Source organism: Vidua macroura, chromosome 1, assembly GCF_024509145.1.
Source record: "Vidua macroura isolate BioBank_ID:100142 chromosome 1, ASM2450914v1, whole genome shotgun sequence".
Taxonomy (NCBI): Eukaryota; Metazoa; Chordata; class Aves; order Passeriformes; family Viduidae; genus Vidua; species Vidua macroura.
In genome coordinates this window covers 55,606,039-55,622,104 of record NC_071571.1, presented here as the reverse complement: position 1 = coordinate 55,622,104, position 16,066 = coordinate 55,606,039, and the positions used below count along the sequence as shown (strand labels likewise).

At 44.6% G+C, this 16,066-nt stretch overlaps 1 long non-coding RNA gene across 1 annotated transcript in view; it reads left to right on the top strand.

The window, feature by feature from the left end:
• The first annotated feature begins 1,273 nt into the window (after positions 1-1,273).
• LOC128818499 (uncharacterized) overlaps positions 1,274-16,066 on the top strand; it is a 96,567-nt gene continuing 81,774 nt past the window's right edge. The window contains exon 1 of the long non-coding RNA XR_008440498.1: positions 1,274-1,343. This is a non-coding gene — a long non-coding RNA (uncharacterized LOC128818499). The remainder of the gene's footprint in view (positions 1,344-16,066) is intronic.

The following is a 16,066-nucleotide window of genomic DNA, read 5'->3' as shown; positions in this document are numbered from 1 at the left end:
ATTCTGCACCTCTTCTCATCTGAATCATATGGAAAAGTTTTTCGGCTACATCTTGCTCAGAGACAATGTACCAGGACAAAAAGCTTGTGCAGAGTGTGCCCCTGAATCTTGTCAATAGCGGTATTTGCACCACATTCAAGGGACAGTCCTCTTTCCTGTACAACATGCAATGTGGTCCATTGTTGGACCACAGCACTCTCTGCGTGGTCCTTCTCAGCTCAAAGTACCAGTGTGCATGTTACAGCCTTGCAAGGTCAAAAGACCCAAAAGATGTCACAGTGCGTGGGTGCAGCATCCACGTGCAAGAGCGGCAAAGCCATTGCCTGACTTCCATACTGTGCAGATTACAAAAGGCAAAAAATGAAGCAGCAGAGCACTGGGCTGGTCCACACAATGTATGGAATTGCAAACCTCCAGCAAAAGCTGGTCCACAATCTGGATCAGCAGAGAATATGCTTACTGCTCAGAAAAGTAAAGCACTGACATTGGACTTCATCCCAAAACGTGGAGAAAAGCATTTTCTTCCACCTTCACTGTTGCAAAGTCCTTGCATCTGGAGATCACAGAGCAGCATGTGACAAAAGAGAAGGGGTTCTTGATATGCCGCTTCTCCAAGGAGCCTTGAAACTGCACTAAAGACATTGTAGCACTGTACTCTTTCGCAAATACATGTGCCATCCCATTTTTCACTCTCACAATTCCCTTGCCGACGTTCAACAGCTGCTCCCACAGAAAAAGGAAGAACGATTTCAAGAACACCTTGTATTCCAGAAAAGTATGCAGCTCTGAAGGTGTAAGAATATGCTTATCTCCACATTTTGGGATGACTTCCCACAGGTGCAAGCATATTCTCAGCTGACTCGGATTGTGAATGTGCTGTTGCTGGACTTCTGCAATTCGGTACACTGTTCACACAAGCCCTCTGCTCTGCCACTTCATTCTTCATCTTCTGTGATCTGCAGAGGACTGAAGCTCAGTGAATGCATTCAGCTTTGCTGCTTTTCAGCATCTGGTACTGCACACCTGCACTGTGACATCACTCGGGATGTTTTGCTCTTGTGGGGTTGTAACGTGTGTTCTCCTATTTCGAACTTGAGAAGGACCGGGCAGAGATCACGACGATCTTACGATGCTTTGCAGATTGTATAGGAAAGAGGACTGCCACTTGAATGTGGTGCAAATACAAGTTGCCACAAGTTCCAGGGGAAAGCTCTTCACAAGTGTGTTGTTGTGGCACATTTTCTCTGTGAGACACAGTCTGTAATAAAAAGTCGCTCCGGGGGCTCCCTGGGTTCCCAGCCAGTCCGGGGAGTGATCCGCGGCTGACCGGTCCGCAGGGAGGGGTAGGTGACACCCGGATAACTCCACCAGAGATTGACGAGACGTCTCCAGAGCAGTAGAATCCGAGAGGTTTTATTGCTGGATAAGCAAAGGAGCGGGAAGAGGAGGCAGGGAACACAAACTCTCTCGGAGGGGACTGACTCCAGGAGCCCAGAACAAAGGCGGGACAGAGCATATAAGGGCAGAGGGATAGGAGTGGCTAGGGTACAGGTTAACCAATGGGTAACAGGTAGAGGGGAGGAGACGGGATGGGGTGACATACAATGAACCAATCGGGATACAGGAGAGGAGTGGCTTTCCAACGGAGTCCAATGGGGTTAACAGAACAGGGGAACTTTCTAGACCTGGGGAGTGTGTTAAGCTTTGATGGGCAGTTTCCACCGGGGAGGGGAGCAACAGCTGATTGATAACTTCTCATACTGAAGCCGCCTCCCAAGGGAGAGCAGGGATCCCTCCCACAACAGTCAAAATGCCTTCCATCTAGATTTCGATGCCAAGAGAGGCAGATTGTGGGGATACACGGTGCAGAGAACGTTTGTGCATTGTCTTGGAGTCTTTCGGCAGAAGATGTGCGCCTGAGCACTTTGCAGTCAACACAGTGTTTTGTGCAAGAAGTAGATGACGAGTTCCTCTGGGAGAATGAACATGAGACAGCTTAGAAGAGGTGAAGAACGAAGTTGCAAAGCACCTGGCTTGATTGTTAGAGGAGCGTGGCTGCCAGCCACGTGCCTGCCAAATTCACGTTGCATTCGTTTGGAGGAAGTTCATGGACAATTTTCTTGACTTTCTTGTGCTTCTAGCTGTTTTTATTCCAGCTTTTGGTGGAAAACGCTTGTCTTCACATTTTGAGTTGAATTCTAAGGGCAGAGCACTACTTTTCCGAGCAGCAAACGTATTCTCTGCTTACTCTGATTGTGGATGAGGTTTTGCTGAAGTTTTTCAGTTTGGTGCACTGCACACACAAGCCCAGTGCTCTGGTGCTTCAATTTTCGCCTTCTGTGATCTACACAGATGTGAAGCCAGGCAATGGCTTTGCCGCTTTTCTGCATGGATGCTGCACACATCCACTGTAATATATTCTAGGATTTTCAGTCCTTGCAAGACTGTAATGTGAGTGCTGGTACTTTGAGCTGAGATGGAGTGTGGAGAGAGTACCATGGTCTGACAGCCGTTTGCACGTTGTATAGGAAAGAAGACTGCTTCTTGAATGTGATGCAAATACAAGTATCAATATGATTTGCGGGTAAGCTTGTTGTCCTGGCACATTTTCTCTGTGCAAGACGTAGCCGAAAAGTTTTCTGGTATGATTCAGATGACAAGAGACGCAGAATACAGGACTATGTAGCACTGAGAAGGTAAGTGTTGTCCCCAAGCATCTTACGGCAGAAGAAGCGTACTAGAGCGCTATGCTACCGGCAAAGTGTTCATAGCAAGAAGCCAGACACCTGTTTGCTTCTGGGAGAGTAAAAGCGTAAGAGCTTGCAAGAGGCAGAGAACAAAGCCTCACAGCAGCGGGCTGGTGGGCACAGCATACTGGCTATAAAAGAGCATGGCTTCCACTGGCCAGTGAAACAAATTCACATTGGCAGTTGTAAGGATTAAAGTCCAATGAGGGCTACTTTCGCTACTACTTTATCCTTTTCCAGCCCCTCCATGGAAAGAATTGCCCCTACCTTTAAGCTCCACTACCCAGAGAACACAATGGTAGATGTAACGGAGAAGGACAGAGTGCACTGGTGAGTTTGGGGCACGCCGGAAGGTGCAGCCCTGCACTGGCTTTTTGTTCTTGAGCCTTTTTCTATGAGAGTATCTGCTGGATGTTTGCATCAAAGATGTGAGAGTGAAAAAAGTCATGGCAGCGTATATTCTTTCTATCTGGGAAAGAAGATACAAAGCAGCAGTGTGTTATGTGCTATTAAGAGAAGGGAGTATTTTTAGAACATCTTCCATCTTGACATTTCCATCTGTGTGATCTCTAACTGCTTGGACACAGCGACACTGAAGGTGTGTGAAAATTATTGTGCTGCTAATATCAGATTGCACAAGGAAGAGGATAGGTAGGTAAATGCCTTCTGTCCTGGCACATCTCTCTGTAAGAACTCCAGCTGGAAACACTTTGGTGTAATGATAGACTCTGCCACTTTGAGAGAATCTGTGTATGCTATATATATAGCTGAGAAGGAGCATGTGACACGTAAGAGTGTTTCATTTAGTTACAGGCCACAAGGGGACTATTATGGCCAGCACTAGCTTTTTGTTGTAGGACTTTCTCTTTGTGAGCAGCTGCTGGATGTTTTGAAGAGGTTTGGGATCTGGGAGAGTTAGAGTGCAAGATGGTACATAGACCTTGAGGGACAGTGTATCTCTCAAGGGAGCTGGATGCTGTCCAGTGGGTGCGAGTTGCATGTTGAGCAGCTGATGGGCCAGAAAAGGTTCTAAAAGGAAGAGACCATGCTGCAATTGCCTTTTCTTTTGCAGCCTGTAAACTGCACAGCCAACAATGAAATGATTCCTCTTCCTTCCCCTCTACGTGCAAGATCACATTCTGTCAGTGCCCAAGAGCCGGGATCCACAGCGGACCTCTTACCCACACTGTTCCCACATGAATGGAGCTGGGCCAGAGAAGCACTTCTGGCTTTCTCCTGGGCACTGTCAGCGCTCATCAAAAGAACCACATGATGGCGATGTCAACTCACAAAAGAAGGACACGCACCGAATCCAGCTCAAAACTACCCCCAGGACACAGCCAGGTCGGAAACATCCCTGCTCTCTAATCAACTGTGTCAGGACAAATGGATTTTGCTGATTTTCCCCTTCCAAGTGGATACTCTTCTTTGCACCACACTCAAAGGGCAACACAAACTCCTCTGCCCTAAGAAACTTTTTCACTCTTGTAGATTCCAGTAACAAACTTGGAAACATCTGCCAAATACAGAGCTCACAAAAGTGTCAGTGGAGAAAGCTCTTTGCTGCCTACTATTTCAACTGCACCCATCAAACTACAAACACACCCTGCTATCGACACTTTCCTTCTCAGCTCTAGGTACCATTCTAAGCCTTCAGTCTCACAGAGTCAGGATCCAAATGGAATGGCACCAGGGACGGCTCACACACTAAAGCTACAAGGACAAAAACTCCACAGCTTGGCATCTGCATTCCTGCTGACAGTTCAACAGCTCTAACCCAGAGAACTGCCTATTGGGAAAAGCCTTTAAATTCACTGAGACCACCCAAAGTGCTCCTCCAAATGTGCTTCCTTTGCCAAAGAGAGCAACTAGAAGCCCGTTTCAAAAGAAATGGCATCCCCTCCTCCAAAATACAAAACATCCAGGGACTGATTCCATAAAAAGGTGTCAGAACACTGGTACTGGACATTATCTTATCTGCTTGGGGGACTAGATCAGCTGCACACCAAGACTCAGCGTTGCTGCTTATCTTGTCCATAAGAAGTGTGCTGGCAGAATTTCAAGAAGGCCACCTCTGAGAATTGGAAAACACATGCCAAATTGAATCGTTCAGGAGGGAGATTATCTTCCAAAGATGGATACCGACTCCATGGTTGCAGGGATTGAGTCAGTGCTTCCAAACCAAATATGCCAGGACAGAAAGTTGCTGCCACCCTTGACCTGCATGACGCAGGTTCTTATCTGTGCATGAAACACTGGGGCTACATTCTTTCCTTTCCATGAGAAAGCATTGCCATTCTCATTCAAGAACTTATCAAAAAAAAAAGTTGCATATCACGTCCACTACTGACTATGTCCAACAATGGCTCCTACACAGAAGAGGCCAGGGCAGAAATGTCTTGCAGGACTATACTTCCCCAAGTACCTTAATCAGCTGACCTATCAATATTGCTGCTATATTTTTTACTTCCCAAGGAACAGCACTCCGAGTCACTTGGCCTTGCCTTGCCTCCCAGTACTGTGCCTAGTTTTCCTAGCCTACCCTTGTTTTGCTTGCCTTGCCTATATCTGCCTTGCCTGGCCCTGTGGAGGCTCTCAGTTATGTCGAAGAGAGAACAGAGAGAATTCTCTCAGGCTTCAGCCTGGGAAAGTTAGGAGAAAGAATTCAAACAATTATTATCTCTCTTTCTGTTCATGCTGTTTATAGATATGTTCTACCGCAGTGTGCTATTCATAGTGCACCAATAGTGTGAAAGGTTTTTACTTTGAGACCAATCTCATATTTTACCTTAGCGAGTCACATTATAAGAAGGACACACTACTTTCATTAAACGTTCTTTAAGCCTTCTGAACCTTGGAGTCTTTTTGTCCGTCCCTGTCGTGGTTTGACATGGAAGTAAAGTTTCTCAGGAAGTTGGGGTCAAACCAATTAGTGGTCAGGTTTGGATATTGGCACCTGGAGTGACCACTGAAGGCATGGACACACCTCTGAGAACACAGGGGGTTAAAAGCAAGAACTTCCAGGGGAACTGTCTCTTTGGTTCTGGTAAGAGTGCAGTGCAGACCTCCCCAGCCCAGCCACAGGCTGGGTGGGGGAGGGGAAGCCATGTGGCCTGGGAGAGGTAGGCCAGCGGCTGAAGGGACTGGAACCGGGCGGACCCCCTGCAGACGGAAGGGTGGAGAGAAACGGAGATGTCTTTGTTCCCCCCCCCTGCCCCTCCAGAGGGAAAGAGAGAGCCTGATGGCACCTGGAATTTGCTGGCAGAGGAGAAGGAGAAGTGGGAGGGAAGGTGCCCAGCCGTGGGAGTTGGAGTTCTGGGCAGAGATATCAGCCGTCTGGGGAGTCCGAGACTTTTAACCCTTTCCTGGGAAATGAAAGCTTTGTGAAATACTACTCCTCCTTGATTTGAAAGAGAAGAGAGACAGTCTGGGACCTGAGATGTTAGAAGAAGATATTCTAGGTGAGAGGAGATGATGGAGTGGCTTTTGGCTGGACTTTTCTTGTTAGCCATAGACTGAACCAATTTCTCTTGCAACAGAGACTGCATTTTTAGGGGGATGCAATGGTGAGCCAAGAGACCTGCTTCAGCGACTATCAGCACAGGAATGGAGTGAACAGAGAAAAGCTGAGGAGGGTGTGGTGATGCCCTCTGTCTTCAGGAAGAAGAGGGTGTGGTGATGCCCTCTGTTCTAATGAAGAAGGAGATCTCTGTTCTTGAGACCCCTGGCCCCAGGGGAGGAAGAAAATGGGGGGGACTGTGGTTCCAAAAATGAGAAACTGAACTGTTGTTTCTTTTGGTCGTTGGCAAAGCATCCTTAAAGGAGCCCTATGAGGAGTGTGTCCATGCACAGTGGTGTCACGATCTGCTTGTTGCGGGGTGTCGTGATGGTTCTTTTCACTGATCCCAGAAGTGCAAAAAGGCAAACAGCAGGGGACTGTCAGTTAATCACAACAAATGCACCTTTATGAGGGGCCAAAACAGTAAATGCAATAGTGGGGGATCAGAAAGGAGATAAAAGGATAGAGAGAGAGAGAGAACAGGGAGATGGGAATAGCTACTAACACAGGTGAGATCCTCAGTGGTCTGGACGACAGGGATCCGTCTGTCATGTCGGGGAAGTCTTCGAAGTTCTGGTCAACTCAGGGGTTCAGTTATAGTCCACAGAGGAAAAAAGGAGGGAACATGCAGGACAATGAGAGTCTATTGTGATTGCTGCGGATGAACAGGTGAGTCCACTGAAACCACCAAGGCAGGACAAACACAATAAAGAATAAGTCCATTGGAATCACTGAAGAAGAACAGGTCATGTCATTAGTGGTTTCCCCATTCCCTGTGGTAGGGGTCTCAGTCCTTGGGAGGAGGGTTTTAGATCTCCATCCGTCAGTCACAGTGGTAATGAGGCAGATGAGGGGTTTTCAGTGAGAGACCACTAGAGTCACCCCAAAAGTTCATTCGGTTTAAATGGTGGAGAGTGGGCAAATATGCAGTGGGCCGTTCCTTGCTGGGTCCATGCCAGGTCCTTGCCAAGTCCTTGCCAAGTTCTTGCCAGGCCTTGTTCGGAACAGCTAACATAATGGTACAGAAGTTGCACCTGCACTGCTGCTCCCTCCAAGCTGGAACTGTAGTGGAGGGAAGGGGTTTCAGATGGCTTCTTACAGGTGGTGAGAGCACTGTGACATGGAAAGGAGAGTGTCACACTGGCAGATTTTCTCCCGGCAGTGCCATGTGTGACATGGAAACACAAGAAGTGGCAATTGTGTTTCCTGGGGGTCTATGGTGCAAGAGAGACTCCTCTCTCCCTTGAGGGACTGAGTATTGATTATCTGAAGGGTGATGACTTGATTGAGGGTCCAACTTGTGTCTCACTGTGGTTTGTTGGAGTTTGGGTGGGGGGAGGAAGAATGTTTTGGAGGGTTTTTCATTCTGGATTTAGTGTGTGCCTTTTATTGTAGTAGTAGCTTAATAAAGTTCTTTCTCCTTTATTTCTAAGCTTAGGCCTGCTCTGCTCTGTTCCTGATGGCATCTCACAGCATTTATTTGGGGAAGGTGCATTTTCATGGGGGCGCTTCAAACCATGACAGTCCCTGACTCAACAGCGACATGGCCCTACGAACAATTTCCATGCTTTGCTTTGCCTTGCCTACCACTCTTTGCCTTGCCTTCCATACAGGCAAGGCAATGCAAAGCAAGTGTAGACAGTTGTAGGCAAGTCAAGGAACCACTTGGCAAGTCTAGAGCCATGAGGGGAAAGCAAATGAAGTGGTTGGTGGGAGAAGGCCCAGAAGTTAGAGGCAAGGCTGGGCATAGGAAGGTAAATCCAGGAATGGCTAAGCCAGGCAGAAACAGGAAGGGCTAGGCAAAACAAGGCCCTGGAGGAAAGCAGTAAGCAGGTCAAGTGTGGCTATGGGCATGTGAGTGAATGCAAGGCTTGGGAGGCTTAGCAGGGCAAGGAAACTGTTAGGTCACCAAGGCAGGGCAAGGCAGGTGAGAGGTAGACTCAAGGATTGCTGGTACTCAAAAGTGATGAGGACAAACTGCTCTGTCCAGCTTTGATCTCACGTGGGCAGTCTCTAATCTGCACCTAAAACTCTTGGGCGTTGCAGTCAAGACTGAAGCTACGAAACAACACTTCGTGTTCATGCAGCAGTAGCCAAATTTTATTAAGAGCTGTTCTCTTTAAATAGCTTTGAAACTCCATGCAGTTAATTCTGATTGGCTAAATTTGTTACCACCCAGCTAACTGGCCATTTTCTGCCTGTATCCCTAACTGCCTAGACCTGTTCCCCAACAGTCCAGACCAGTCAAATTATATAATTGATGTAGTTATATAATTAATTTCATTACAGTTATAAAATTATAATTAGGATTAATTATAACTGTAAGGCCTCCAGGCCAGCTGTTAGCCACTACAGTTCCTCCTTTTTTTTTAAATAGAAAGGCAGTATTTGTTATCCTCTGCAGGGCCCTTGCATGATGATGAACACAGCACAATATGTGGAACAATCATGATGACATAGTCCGGGAACCATCAGGAACAGCTTCGTAGGGTGGTATGCTGCAAACCATTCACAACTACAACAAACACCTAACTCATTCACAGACTGTTAAACCTTACAAACTATTATGGGTTATGCTGTTTTGTTTCTACTAAAAGGTACAAATGCATGTGCTTAGTCCTGTTCCCAAAGTGTCTGTCTTCTTGAAACTAAGTAAAGTTACAGGTAGGGGTAGACTGTCATTCCACAGGTCCCATATCTTCATACAGTGGTGCCAAGTGTTGTTCTGATTACTGCTCCACAACATCTGCTGTGGGCCTGTCAGGGAGATCAGTTGTTGGATGTGATCCCAAGCAGGCTGTAGAGCAGGACGCATAGACTAAGCAGGCACCCATTGGATGCCAAAGTCCATGGAAATACAGGCATACCTGCGCCCCCAAGTAACAAGGTCCCAGGGACCTTCCCATTTATTGGTAAGCCAATATCTTAGACTTGGGTGACTGAATGTCACTGGAAGATTGTAACAATAGAAAACTATTTAAAATGACAGGATTCTGAAAATTTGCAGGTACTGTTAAATGGTTTAAAGTGTATATTGCCTTGGTTACCCTACTCTGCAGGGTTTCACCAAAGCTTGCCAAGGCCAGTGCAGCACTGCCCCAACATTGCTCCCTCCACACTTTTCTCCTTGGCACCAGTCTCACCTCCATGGGGTGTACTTGCTCCTGCTGTACCAGCCTGCTGTTCCACAATTCCTGCAATGGTCCATTTCACAACACAGATGTGCACTGAGACCTTCTGCTTCCTGTGAATTTGTAAAGGAAATCCCTTTTCTATCTCTTCCCCTCGCAGTGCTGCCATTAACCAGTGGAGTGTGGGTGAGCTTGCGCCACAGCACCCCCTGCAGCCACGGGGGAATCATCACACCTGCCCTGTCTGGCTGGGAGCCAACAGTGCCACTTCTGTCTGTGGCCATAACTATAAAGAGGGGGAAAGGCTGGGTGGCCGAGAGAAGCCTATTAATGGGTTTCTAGGTCTTTTGTTTGTTGTTGCTGACATTGTTGTTGTTTGTATGCCTTGTTTTATATCTATATATTCTAGTAAAGAACTGTTATTACTTTTCCCATGTCTTTCCTGAAAACCCCATAATTTCAAAGTTATAATTATTTGGAGGACAGGGGATTATATTTTCCATTCCCAGGGAGGTTCTCTCCTTCCTTGGTAGACACCTGTCTTTCAAACCAAGACAATTACTAATCTATGTTCTGAATTAGACAGGAAAAGAGAGAACACTGTAGTCAGTTCTCTGTGATAAACCATGTTTCTGCAGTCTGGGAGGTTGGGAGAAGTGAGGAATCTAGTCAAAACCTTGAACTGCAGTAATTTTGATAGCCTTTTATCTTCCCTCAGTTAATGAAACATCTTCAAACTTTGCCAGGTTCTCCTCCTACTTTGCCGTGAGAGTCAGTATCACTTCCATCTTATTTCCACTAAGCTTCAGCCAACAGTCTTTAATGCAGATTTGTACCACTGCATTTGGGAGTTGTGTGATGGTTGTATCTGCATCTGATGAAAATGAGAGGTAGAGCTGAATGTCATCATCCTACACTGCAGATCACTTTACATCACAACTGCTTCCAGTAGCACCTGCACAGAGATAATGAATGTAAAATAAACGATCACAGGGAGTCTCATATGTCTCCCTACACCAGAAACCAACTCAAAAAAAGGGAGGATCACTTCCAGCAGCATTTACTCATTTGACAAAAATGAGTGAAAGATCCTGTCATGGTTTAGGAATAATATTCCCCAATTTCATGTTCCCACTGAAACATCCCAGACTACATGCTGCTCACTCATTTACCCCCAGATCTCTTGTGGCTGGATGGAGAGGAGAATTTGAGGCACAGAAAGGTAAAGACATGGGTTGAGATAAAGAACAATTTACTAGAAACAGCAATGAAATAAGAAAACCATCAGTAACAACAGCAATACTACTAATAGTAGAGTGTCCTGGATTACAATATGGGGTGTATCACCATCTACAATACTTTCTGATGAACTGTTAAGATCGGTGGAGCAATGTTTCTTTATTCTTTACCATGACTCAACTGTGATAACTCTCTCTGGGGAAGTAGCAGCACCACTCACCTTGTGGGGAGGGAGTCATCACTGCTAATGGACCATCAAGGACTCCCCAGAATGACTCATGGAATTACATCATCCATTGTGAAATTCCCTGACCTGTGGGAGGTTCCAGACATTCCTGCCTGTGTATAATCTGGGGCTTGGACACTACGACCACCACTGGACACCCAGAGGACAAGAATTCTCCACCACCACCACTGGACCATCAGAGAATATTGGCGCCAGGCCTTTCCACAGGAGCACCATTTTTGACAAGACCACATCCATCACTTCAACGGGACAGCAACCACCATTCATTCAGTTGGACTGCTACCACCACCCTGACCAACAGGGTGACTCTGACTGTTTGGTTTAAGCCAGTGTTTCTGTACTATTGTCTTCATTGTGACTTTCCTAGTATATTGTAACTCCATCTTGAAATCTCTCACAAGGCATTTGTGTGGAGTTAATTCCTCCCCCTGGTTTACCTTCAAACCAGCACACAGAATATATAAAATGGGCAAAAGATTCACATGCAACTGCTCACCATGCAGAACTGTGGATCTTGCTGTCATCCAACTGCACACCCTGCACACCCTAACAACACTGGAGAAACCCTAGCCCTCTCCATGCCCTCTGCACATTTCTTGAGGTGGTATCCAAATAACTCCCGGGTCCTGGCTGTGTCCCTCCTGGCTGCTGAAAAAATTAACCCTATCCTGGCCAGAATGAGAACAAATCTGTATATTTCTGCTAGATCCTGCTACTTCTGGTCAGCAGTGCCCAAAGCAATTGAAAAGCTAGAACAGGTACTGATTTTTGGGTATTACTTTCTAGAGATCAAAAATCAATTACAATAGCTCTATTTCAATGATAATGACCATTGAACTCTGTTCAGGGAGTCTAAGATTGTCCAGCTTAGTAAGGTTGCCTCTCTCTTACCAATGATATTTTCCCAAGGAAAAAATGCTAAGTTTTAACAAGTAGGTGAAGACTACAACAAGTATGTAGAAGACCTATATAAGAGGAATTATGTAGAGTTCTCCAGAGCATAAAAATACATTCAGGATAACAAGATCCTCTTCACAGAGGTGTCACCAACACTGAGGTCCTCTTCACCTCAACAGTGAGGTGAACCAATTCTCTCAAAGCAATATGGTGCAATCAGAAAAAGTATGTATGTTCTCAAAAAGCTGCCTCAAAGCCTGAGCTAAATGTGGGGGTCAGGTTTTGCATTTTGCAGGAAGTTTCTAAAGATCAGATGTCAACTGGAACAATTAGTATAGCAACATAGAGGTCTGTGACTGCACAGTCTCTCCTGTGATACTCCTGTGCTGTTGAGGGTATGGGAAAAAAAGGCAGAGATGGTAATATTAGAAAAGGCCTTTCAAGGAATCAGTACAACTTCAAAACAGCTAGATTTCATTTCAGAAGTTTTCTTGTGTTAAAGGCTATCACTTGATCTAAACCAATCTCTCCTTTTTTAAGTATTTGTTTGTCCTCTTGGATACCTAAGATATTTTATTATTTCCCCCCCGCATATGATTTAAACAATAGCAGATTCTATAAGCTTCACTGGGCCTCTGCCTTTAGTATGCACTGTGTGTATATACTTTTCCACTAGGAAAAGTTCCACTACTTCAGCCTGCTGAAGTAGAACCTAAAATATGACACACATATGCAACAAAATGACATCAATTTAAGGAACGTTTAAGGAATGTTCTCACTAAAAATTGTACAACCTTCTAAAGGCTTTGGGATGCTGATAGACTCAAGGACTGAAGACAGAGTATCTTTGCACCACTGCTGGGTGGCATAACCTTACAGAAACTATTTTAAAAAGATAGTAATCTTCCTTTCTTTGCTGCCCATCTAGTTTCTATACTGGTGAAGGTGACATCACCACATCCTAAGTTTCCATTTTATATCCATTGCTGCACTTAGGCATATAGAAGTGTGTGAGATACATCAAGGAGGTCCATAGTGAAGTGAAGCAAGCAAGGTATTACCAAGAGCTGCAAAAGTAAATTGTTTTTCCAACGTACTTCTCTGGGGCAAACAGGCAACTCAAGATGTTCTTGGAGGGGAAAAAAATACAGGAAAGTTTGAAGACTCCTCATTTCACAACTTTGCTCTTTTCTCTCTGCTTCTTTCTGGGACCACAGGACTTCCCCTCCAGACTTATTCAGTACATAAAATATATTAAAATGCAGCAACTTCTTCTTAGTCCCATTTACGATACATTACATAAGAAACAGGAAAGAAGAAGAAGGCCTTTACATGCTTCATGTATATAAGAGGGGAAAAATACAGGCTGTGGTATCATAAAACAAGTGGAGGCAACAAAAAGCAGCTAAAGAAGGTGTATGCCTCCTTTGTGCCAGGTCACCTGCAGGAGATAAAAGTGCTGCAAAGAGGGATTTATGTATTATGAATCTATTATTCATCATGTTTTATGAAGGGAGAATTTATATTTGGAGACTGTATTTATTAACCAGTGACAAAATTTAACAAAAATGCCAGTGGTATCAACACAATAATAGTTGTAAAATATTTTAAAGTTAAGGCTCCCAAATTTTGACTGCAGATTTAGCAAGTCTTCCTGTTGTTTGTCTCTTTGCCTTTCCCTTTTCTTTAATATACACTTAACACTAAAAGTCACTGTGTTATACATGAAGATCAATAGTGTTATGTTGGCACTACAGCAAATATGAAACAGCTGTTCACTTTTCTTAATATTGAAACCAGACAAAAGCACATGGAAATCCTGTATTCTTTAAAGCATAGGAAATATACATACTATTTCTTCTTGTACTTTTGAAGACATTGTTTCTTCAACTACAGGCAGAATTTACAATGGATAATGCATAATAAATAGAATTCAAAATATTGTTACTCAGTCAATTAAAAGAAATACCAATTGAATTCTGTGAGTATTGCAATGGTGCCAAACCATCAGAGGAGCTGGCAAGTAGGAAGAGTGAAGGTGTGATGATTGAAAAAATTGCTGCTTGGTAAGTCACAGGAGCTAACATATTAGCTCAGCATGTGGGGAAGCTAGGACATTCCCAGCTGCTGCAAAAACTGTATGTGATCCCCAGCACCACTAGGTAGGACAAGATATATCACAAGATACCATGTCACAGTGAGCCAAATGGATTTGGTTACTTGCATGATGGATTACCTCTTGGACTACCAAGAGCTCTTCCAGCAAGCTAATGAGATTCTATTGGCACTGGAGTGCCTGGGAGCAATGTGTCCCCTTGGGTCAGCACTATACAGGAATTGATGCCTTTCCGGTGCATGGCCACCCAGCAGATTGAGAGGCAAGTAAGCAAGGAACAAGAGGGTGTGGGTGACTACAATACACACACAAATAACAAGGACTTCCCATGCCTCCCTGATAGGAGCTCCTGTTAATGAATTTTCAGGCACACACTGAGTTAATGGGGTGAGCAACACTGAAACATCTTTTAGTTATACTCAGTACTTTACAAAGGGTAATTGAAAAAAGGAAGGAGCAGCAGGTGTGGAAGGTGGAGAACAAGGAGAGAGAGGGTGTAGAAGGGGAGAACAGCTCTATTTTTCAGGTGATGAATGCATGCAACAGTTGAGTTTACATGCAAGCCCGCACCTCATCAGGGCAAAAATACAGTGACTGGAGTCAAGTATTTCTTCCCTGCCTATAGCATCTAGCCCCATATCCTGCACAGCCAGCTTTCTTAACTGTGACCTTTAGCATATAAACAACCAATAAGTAAGGACAGTAACTGTAGCTCCTGCTGAGAGCTAACTCTGCCCATCATGCATTTGCTGGGTCCTAATACAGGACAGCAAATAAAGCTACATTACAGAACAATGACTTCTGGAGTTTGCTGCCAGAGCCTACAGATTTGAATAAACAACAAATAAGCAACATCTGCTCCAGCATATGTGTATGGTAAAAAAAAGTCACAAAATAAAAGAATTTGTAAATGCCAAAAGCAACACTAAACTGCCAGTGCTACTGTAGAGTGAATTTTTAATTGCACATGCATACTGGCAGGCTGTGGGTATTAGTCTCACATATGTGTGGTTGCTGCCAACCTGGGAGTATAGATGAATTTAATTAAATAAGGATTATCCCTTCTCCCCAGTACAATTACTTATTTATAACAATGATAAAATTGCCTAATAAAAAAATTGTCATATTTTTAAAAACAGAGCTAGCAAACACTCTGCTTTTCTTGTAAGTCATTCAGGGGTGTTTGAATGTTTGTGTCTTTTAAAATTAAGTCTAGGTATTCTGCCAAAAAAGAAGGGGGGAAAGCCTTGTCATAAAGTCTACTGCAGTTAAACAGCCAGACTCCACATTATGGAGAAATATAAAGAAGACATACTGCAGTCAGGGAATTGGCTTTCATGGAGAATGTAGAAAATTAAGCAATTGGACTAAAATTAAGGCCAGGCTACAAAGCCAAGGAATAATACCAATGGGACAAGTACTTCTAAGAGTCTTCTCTAATATGCTTCTTCTAGGCAAAGCAGTCTGTTCCTGTCTATGTCTATTTCTTCTCATGTTAGTCACTTCACACTTTCACTCAAGTAAGCTCTCATTTCAGTAGGGTTATGTCAGGCTCCCACATCGTCATTACTCACACCTGTTCCAAGAGAGCCAACAGGCAAATAAGAGTGGACCCTTATGGTATCAGGCACTCCATGAGACTTGAAAAATAGGCAGCCTGTGCCCTAGGGGACTTGGAGGCCAAATATAAATTCAGGCATGCACTTGTGGGAGCTGAGATTTTCTTTGTGTAGGGTCCTCATGAACTCTCTTTCGCACTTGCTTCTATTTTGAGGACCCCTCTTATGGGTCTGAGCCACATCCTGCTGAATGTAATGGGAACTTTCTTAAAAGCTAGGTATTATTCACTAACAATATTACCTTCATGTTATAGGTAAAAATCATTCAAGCAGAATTTAATTTTTAATAAAAGTAAATTTTTATTTTGCAACCGAGATTCGGTCCGAGATAGCCACAATCAGATCAAAAAGGTCAGTGCCAAGCCCGGGTATCGGCGCTGGGTGAGACACAGCATAGGGATCTCCTATGTTCACACTGACCTCCTGAGCCGAGCCGTTTTTAATCAGTTTATTCTGCCTGAGGCAGAGTCCCTTTTCTTCCTTTCAGAGTCCCACATATTCATGTGGCTTC